Raw genomic sequence first — 8,820 nt, 5'->3', positions numbered from 1 at the left:
CACAAATTCCACACCCCTAGATATGTCCTGATTGCAGACAACATAAGGCAACTTTGGACCAGGGAACGAATTCTATGCAGCCTGTTCCTCTTGTGTCTCTCGCTTTAAAAAGGTTTTTATTGTTACTATTTTTATTATTTGTATTTTCGCCCCAGTGGAGGATCAGAGCCCCATCGTGGCACTTGCTGTGCACACACACAGCTGCTCTGAAAAGCTTAGTCAAGTTTACTTTGCTTTTTTTGACCGTAGTTCTGTGTAATTTTTTTTTTTATAAACCAGCAACTGTGGAGTGTGATTTAATTCTTAGAGCAATGGAATGGGAATTGTGCACAGGTCCTATTCCCGATTCTGCCACTGAATTTCCATGAGACCTTGGTCAAAGCACTCATCCTCCTCTGGCTTCTTTGATGGCTATGCACCAGCGTGTCCTAAGACTTCATTAATTTGTGAAAAATGCAATGATACCATTGGAGGAAAGGTGCTGTAGAAGGACAATGAATTGTTACATGGGCTGTCACTGACTTTTACTCAGCTAAATACCATCTGACTCCTGGAGTAACCCTACTGCAGTCAACAGGGTTACTGGGCCAGTAGAAACATTACACAGTGTGAACAAGGGTGACAGAATCTGGCCCAGGTTGCTACGAATTAGACTCAAAGTACAGCAAGGCCTTGCAAGTACACTGCCCTAAGGCCAAGTTTTTCACGTGTGACTAGTGAGTCTGGGTGCTTAAATTTTTGGGCGCCCAGTCAAGACATCTTAAAGAGAACTCCTTTTCAGCCAGTGAATGCAATTTCTGAAAATCAAGCTCCAAAATGAGCACCTAAAATGCACGTTGGGCCGGAAGTTTAAGATGCTGCTACTGCGTCTAGGTAGAGGATTTAGTCCTAAATTTTACACCGTAGCGGCTCCTTCCTTCACATCTCAAGACCCCTGGTTCAAAGCCTGCTGATGTCCCAAGCAGTGGTGGTGACCCACTGAATGGACAGCCCAAAACATACTGTAAGCGCCAGAGGGAGGTCCCTTGTTAGAGCTCGTTCTTCTCCTATGTTCTCTTGTCTCCTAGCTTGAATGAGATGAGTTGGAGCGTCCGTGTTTGTGGCCTTGATGGTAGAAATGGCCTTTGAGTGACAGGAAGAGGGGGGTTGGCAATAAGGCTGGCCAGAAAGCAAGAATTTCACACTGGGACAGAAACAAGACCATTTTAATAATTGTCATGAAAAGACAAGCCAGCAAGAAAAAGATCCAGATGACCCAGCAAGAGATGGATTTCCCTGCCTCTCAGCAGGGAAGCTGAGCACAGATCCCAGTTCAAGAACAAAGGACTGGGAGGCATGATGGGGGGAGGGGGATCAGAGTTGGCTGCTGGAAGGAGTCGGGGCTCTCACCTGGCAACTGACCAAGGAGGTCAGATGAAGCTTGAACAATGGAGTCCACCACAGCTTGGCTGGGCTCTAGGCTGACCAACATGGACTATGCTTTAACTTTCCTCTCTCTATACTAAGCTAAGGACTTCCTGTGCTCCCGTTGACTAATAAACCCGGCTGGTTTGACAATGCTGTGTGAGCGTCACTGCGAAGGCTGAGCGAGGGGCATTACTCTCTGAAGAGTATACGAGTGTCTCTCTCTGTTGGACTCGCTGAACAGAGCTCACAGTGTGAGGGAGGAGCGTTGGATCCCCGGAGGGTCAGTCTGAGGAGGCACTGAGGCCTTGTGGCCTACCCTGAAGGAATAATGAGACCTCCCTGGGGGGTCTGGCACACTGACGAGTTTCCTCCTAGACATTGTTCCAAGCCTGGGGGCATAGTACTGATCCTGTGGATCTGCGACACCTGCCCAACAAAATTTTGTCAAAAGCCCTTGCTTCTGTGAAACATTTCGGTTTCAACCAAATGGCATTTTTCAACAGGAAAAAGTGACATTGCAAATTCTTTGGCCAGTGCTAGCTGGCAGGGAGCTGCAGGCGTAGGAGGCAGCACGAGGCGGGTGCATGAAGACAGCTGGGAGATAAACCAAAGCAAACATTTTCTCTTGGAATTTGGTAAAATCAGCTTCTCAGCTGAGATCTGATAGGCCCAGACACCACAGCAATGGGGACAGGAGAGATCGACACAGGGATTAAAGTGATTGAAACAGGAGGGAGAGCTGGCAAAGCATCGGCCTAGGACAAGGGGGGATGCTCTGTGGAAGCACTGCCTGCCCATGCCAGGGACAGGAGGGGTGGCCTTTCCTAAATTAACCCCTGGAGGGAGAGAGAAGCCAAATTTCAGCCTCAAGGCCCAAATCCTTGGCATCACTTTACAGTCCCAGGTTATGCATTGCACAGCTCCTGGGACATGGATGCAGAAACCCTCCGCAGAACAAACCTATGGCGTATTTGCATCTTCCAGAAGGGGTGATGTATGAGAGGACCACAGAGCCTCCTCCAGCCTTGCCTGCCCCAGCCCTGCCAGAAATAATCCCTTTATGCTCTGACTGAGAACCCTGCACCTCTCCTAGGCACTGCAGTCACAGGTGAGGAGGAGGAACTGCTCTCACTGAATTAGGTCCCAAGTACTGCACAATGCCCTGTGAAAATCAGGAGCTGACTGTTAAGAGTTCAATGTAAAAAGCTGCCCACGGGAAGGCATTTGATTGGTCCTGGAAAACGTGTGAACAATGCTATGTATTCTTAAGCACCATCTACTGGTATGTTATCTATTAGCCAACCATCTACATACCTGCCGGCATCTCTTTTGTAGAATGTTATTGTAGCACATGTGTCCTCCTGCCAGAGCCCTGGCTTTTGCATCTCACCGACATGGGTGTAAATCTGCAGTAACTCCATTGAAGTCAATGGAGTGATACTGGTATAGAGTCAATGTGAGCGGAATCAGAATCAGGCTCCATGTTCTATATTGGAGCTCAACCTCGGAAGCCTTTCAGACTTCTTTTAAAAGAGAGAAAGAAAAAAATTCCCCTTCCAGCCTCATGGTCCACGTTTCATGTTGAGTGCTGGTTACAGCTTCATGAATTGCAAAAATCACTTTGAAATTTTGGTAATACAGGAAAATCCGCGCAGGCTCACTGCTTCTGTCGCTAAAACTCACAGCGTGCACCTTGCCAAACCAATTAATGCTCGCTGTTTGACTGCAATCCTGCATTATGTTTTCTAGGCCAATTCCCGTCCCACCGACCCCCCCCATTTCATCTTCAAATACTGTTTGGAGTGCAGGGGAGGGGAAGCATGTTTACTGAAGAAAAATGAACCAAACAAACACAAGCAGTTGATTTAAAATATAATATCTGTTCACTTTCCTTTTACTTCTTCATGTGTAGAGAGAGCCCTAATCCGCAGTGTCAAAAGCCTCCAGGTTAGAGAACTTTCAATTTGCCCCTGACTTGGCTTCATAAAGTTTCCTGTCCCCAATGTCCCTGCTATAGATTGGACTTTGAAAAGCAATAAAGAATGTCAGCTTGACAAATACACGTTACCTGCAGATATTTCTCCTTCAGCTTACAGGATGATTCCTCATCTTTATTGCACCTCTCCGGAGGGGCTCCGATATTCCTCCCTCGTCTTTGATTTTCGCCAGCATTCTCCCCCACCTAGTTCAGAGCTGGATGATCAGCTGCATATTACTTATATGACCAGAATGGCTGTTTCCTTTCATCACCCGGGGTGGGTTAATGGAGAAACCCCAGAAGGGCACACACACGGTATAACCATACTGGAGGTGGAATTTCCAGTTCAGGTGGTAGATAAATTGTGCAGTCAATGGCTTGACCACACTTTGGTTTGTTATGGAATGTACTCAAGAGATGAAATAACAATGTCAGTCAGGTTTATTAATATGGCACAGTGTGTCAGGGTGCTGCTAGAGAGGCCTTAATCAGCTCCTGCCACTCCGGCCCCAATCAGGGGGACTGGATTGATTGGGGCTGGGTAGGTTGCCTGATGCTTGCCTGGTCACTGACCACACCTGCCAGCCTTGTTAGCAGGAGCTATAAGGCTGGGAGGAAGGGAGAGTGGGAACGGGTGGAGGCCAGGTGGGGAAGGCCAGATTCAGACTGAGGGACGTAGGAGCCTCCTAGTCTGTTGCTGGCCAGGCCTGTGGTAGGCCAACTATTCTAAAAAGCCTGTCTATAGCTGGAAACTGGTGGTGGGGACTGAGATGTCCCTGAGTCTCTGAGAAGAGGGGGAGAAGGGCCGAACCGGAGGGGCACAGCATGTGCCCCGTTACACACAGGAAAAAGATTCTATGCGATATCTGGTTTCTGAAGAGGAATCCCATGCAGCGGTGCTACCCCCCAAAGTTACAGCTCTAAAGCCATCTTGTTTACCAGGACAAGATACCGTATATATCGTTTGAAACTACAGTCAACTGATTAGCTCTGATCTTGTTTTTCTTGTCCCATAAGGTACTCCTTATCTTTGTTCTGAACCCACCCTGCATTCCGGGGCCTGACGCACTCTTATCTTTGTTCCCGGTACATACGTTCCAGGTACTAAGGAGGGTAAAGACACCTCTTAGGCCTGTACCAGGTTAAATAGGTCTCTCGGGGTTTCTGTTGCTATAAGGAAACAATTGTATGTTCTGATACTGACAGTTTTCCTATCTACTTAAGTCAAAGCTGACCTCAGCTAATGCAAGGTGTTGTGGGATGCTTAGCAAAAGTGAGCAGGATTATAATAAACGTACGGGCTAATTTGGGCTATATAACTGCTGTATTAATTCTTAATATGTTTACTTAATGATGAACATAGATATGTGTGCCAGCCAGTGTATATGAATCAACCAGGGGGACATAGCCACACTAGATCTGGTTGAGCTAGCAGGCTGAAAATAGAAGCGTAGCTGCAGCGGTGCAAGCGGCAGGACTGGTTAGCTGCACAAATACACATCTAGGGTTTCAGATGGGCTCATACTTGGGTCCCGCTGCTCCCACTGCCAGATACACTGTTTTTAGCACACGACCTCAATCAGAGTTAGCTCAGATATGTCTACCCGAGCTGGAAATTCCACCTCCGTCTCCGGTGTAGACATATGGCCAGTGACAAGACAAGGCCAGTGGTGAATGGGGAAGGAGAATGAAGGTGATGGGAATATGGTGGGCAGAACATCCACTCAGCTGGATTTGGAGATCCCCTGGCTGACCATGGTGCTCCAAACTACACCCTATTCCCAAATGCCAGGGTGTGGGATGGTTCACTAGGTTCACTGGGTTGCTCAGACATGGCCCTGTGCCGTGGTGGCGGGGACATCACAAGGGTGAGAGTTCATATTTGGTTGGGATAGTCGCCCCAAAGTTCAGATTCTTCTACGATGCTCGGAGCCGGCAGAAACAGCCTAAGGATATTGCAAGCAGAGGGCTGTCTCAATTTTATTACAGTGGGGCCTAGAAGACCTAACTGCGATCAGGGCCCCATTGTGTCAGGCACTGTACGTGTGTATAGCAGGAGGCAGTCCCTGGCTCAAACAGGGCACATCTGAGTAGACAAGGCAGACAAAGGGCGGGAAGGGGAAACAGAGGTACCGAGAGCAGTGGTGACATGACCAGGGTCACAGAGCAGGTGAGTGGTTGAGCTGGGAATAGAAACCTCCACTTCTGTCTCTTAGTAAAGTGTCCTGATCACTAGAATACCCTGCTTCCCCATCTCCAGTATGGATGGACCTGCAGTTCTTGCTCTGTAGCAGCCCTTCCAGTCAATGGCAAATACATTATATCCGTGGCATTGCTCGTCTCCTTTCCTCTATGCATGTTGATCCACCACAGGCCCTTTATTCCAAAGCTTCGCTATGGCGGATAGGCGTGCAATTACTACAACTGCTGGTGCCACGGTCCATCAAACCACTGCGGAGGGGCCTGCAGCAGCTGCCTCTGCACACACTCCTTGGCGATTTCCCCCACATTCAGCTTCCCTGCTGCCCCTTGGGACTGTGTGGTGGTGGCTGGACTATTTAGCAAAGTGCTGCTGCTTTCGAACATGCCCTCAAGTCTGGAGATGAAGGTAAATTTCCCTTCTTGTTCTGTGTGTGGCCGCCGCCCCAATGGCAAAGCCTCTTCTGCTTCCATCTCTGGTCCCCCAAGTCTCTGCTATTGCCGAGCTCCCAGCACACAGGCTCCTCTGCCCTGGGACAGCTTTGCAAAGCCGAGGCTGTGATGCAGATGCAGCCAAATGCCAGTCAGCACTAACTCGCCTGGGTTCAGCAGACTGGGGCAAGATTTACTATGTTATTTTCACACTGTGCACCCAGACTCAACTCCTCTAACCCTCATCCACTCGCTTGCAGGGGCATTGGTTCTGGGTTGTCTTTCCTAGGGACTCATCAAAAAAGTCAGCGCTGCTCACAGAAACACATCCCTGCATGTCAGGAGCTTATCTGCTTTGTAAAATGCTGCTGGTGAATCTTCCATCCCCAAAAGCGCCAGGACTGTTTTCCAAGGTTTCCCACTGGAGAATGGTCAGTTCACAAAAGATGCACTTCATCTATTGGCAAGGCCGCCGCAGCATGAAATGTGTGCTCATCACAAAAACCCAGCGTGAGACAACTTGGCTACGGAGAGGCAGGCATTGCTTCAGACAACAGCTGCCCTCTCTGTTTTCTTTCTTTATTTTTTTTGCCTTTTCATAGATGAAGTAAGTGGGGGATCCTCTCACACCTAGAGACCGAGGAACTTCCAAAATTGGAGAGGCAGACTGAGTAGCTCTGTTCAGATCGCTGGGATTAGCACAGCCAGCATTCCACACTGCTTCTAATAGGAGGAACCATTATACAGCTGCCATCTGTTACACCAGTATTCTCAGATCCCTGGCTGCATCCAGTTGTGCTGCACATAATTGTGAAACTGTTAAACTGCCTTTTAAATTCTGCCTATGAGGTCAGAGCTCAGCTGACATGCTGCTCTGAGAGTCGCTGCGGCCTATTAAAGTGGAGATATCCATACTGTGCTCTCTCCAGGAAACTTAACTTTTGGTCTTTCTTCTTGTTTTCTTCAATCTTAACTAAACTGCTTTTAGGCTGAAAGCGCATGATTGCTCTTCATCAATTAAAAAGAAAAATCAACCCTTTAGCCAAGCTTGTGCAGCTGGATGAAACGTGACAAGCCAGTCCATTCCTGGGGTTGCTTCTAAGATCCTCTTGCCTATCAAAGGAAATTGATGGTTTTCATTCTGGTGCCTAGGGGACATCACAAGAACACACTGCCACAATCAGAACTGTTGATGGCTGGGCCCTGATGAATGTCTTTCCTTCTCTTCTCTGAGGAGGCTCAGGTTAGAATCATAGACTCTCAGGGTTAAAAGGGACCTCAGGAGGTCACCTAATCCAACCCCCTGCTCAAAGCAGGATCAATCCCCAGACAGATTTTTACCCCAGTTCCCTAAATGGTCTTCTCAAGGATTGAACTCAGAACCCTGGGTTTAGTAGACCAATCCTCAAACCCCTGAGCTATCCCTCCCCTGCAGAAAGATGGGATATTCCAACATCACATGTCTCCCGCACCCCTGCCTTAGTGTAAGGCTGACAGACCCTGGTCTTCGGCAGGCAGGATTTAACCTGGTGCTTCTTGGAGCTTAGTGGAAGAGCCTCTACCACATGAGCTAAAAGCCAACGAGAGGCAGAGTCTGGGAAGCTTGGCCAGCTGCTGCCCTTGCTCTACCAGTCTGTAGAGACGTTCAGCCACCAGGAAGCTTGGTCCTGCCCCAATTTTCAGTTATCAGACCCCCATGGGAGCACGGGTTCTGCCTAACATGATGATAAGCCTAGGAGGAGATTTTCAAAGGACAAAATGCACTGCAAACCAATGGGAGTTGGGTGCCTAACTCCTATTTGTGACTTTGACAATCTCTCAGTGGTACCAGATGACAGAACAAGGAACAATGGTCTCATGTTGCAGTGGGGGAGGTCTAGGTTGGATATTAGGAAACGCTATTTCACTAGGAGGGTGGTGAAGCACTGGAATGGATTCCCTAGGGAGGTGGTGGAATCTCCTTCCTTAGAGGTTTTTAAGGTCAGGCTTGACAAAGCCCTGGCTGGGATGATTTAGTTGGGGACTGGTCCTGCTTTGAGCAGGGGGTGGGACTAGATGACCTCCTGGAGTCTCTTCCAAACCTGAGAGTCTATGATTCTCTCTCAGGTTGGCCAATAGTGTATTAATTAGCATTAGAGCCTCCTCTTTCCTCCCACCTTATGCCTCTGCTTCCCAACGTGACCATTACTGTTAAAAGAAAGGCAGTGTGGCCTAGAGAATCAGCCTTGGACTCAGGAGACCTGGTTTCCATTTCAAACTCTGCCACTAGCCTGACAGCTAATATTGGACAAGTCACGTCCCTCCCTGTGCCTCAGTTTCCCTCTCTGTGAAATGGGGGTGTAGCAGGGTGGTCACCCACTCCTGCCCTGAGGGGTTTAAAGGCAGCCCTGGGAGAGGACTGCGGTAGGGGAAAACCTGCGCTGATTGGGGAAGTAGCCACAGCTGGGCCATGCCCCAATCAGGCCTCAGCTGGCCCTATCTAAGGGTCTGGGAACCAGGAGCTGGACAGTCTCTCTCTGTTTGTAGAGGGAGAAGGGCCTGGCTGCAGGGGGCTAGAGACAGGGTACCTGAGTGGAGCAGGGCTGGGGAAAGGCAGAGGAGCTGGGGAACTCCAGCCTGGAAAGCCCCAGGCTGCGGCCTAGCATTGGGCTAACAGGTACTGGGGGTTGCAGAGGGCAGCCCAGGGGTAGGTAAAGGCAGCAGGTCCAAACCCAACCTTGCCAGTGATGAGTGGTTGACACTGCAGTCTGCCCCAGGGCGTGGGGCTAGACAGTGACTGGCAGTAGCCGTATACTGAGGCAAGG

Source organism: Mauremys mutica, chromosome 23, assembly GCF_020497125.1.
Source record: "Mauremys mutica isolate MM-2020 ecotype Southern chromosome 23, ASM2049712v1, whole genome shotgun sequence".
Classification (NCBI taxonomy): domain Eukaryota; kingdom Metazoa; phylum Chordata; order Testudines; family Geoemydidae; genus Mauremys; species Mauremys mutica.
The sequence above is the reverse complement of the archived record's forward strand: the minus strand, read 5'-3'. Positions refer to the sequence as shown.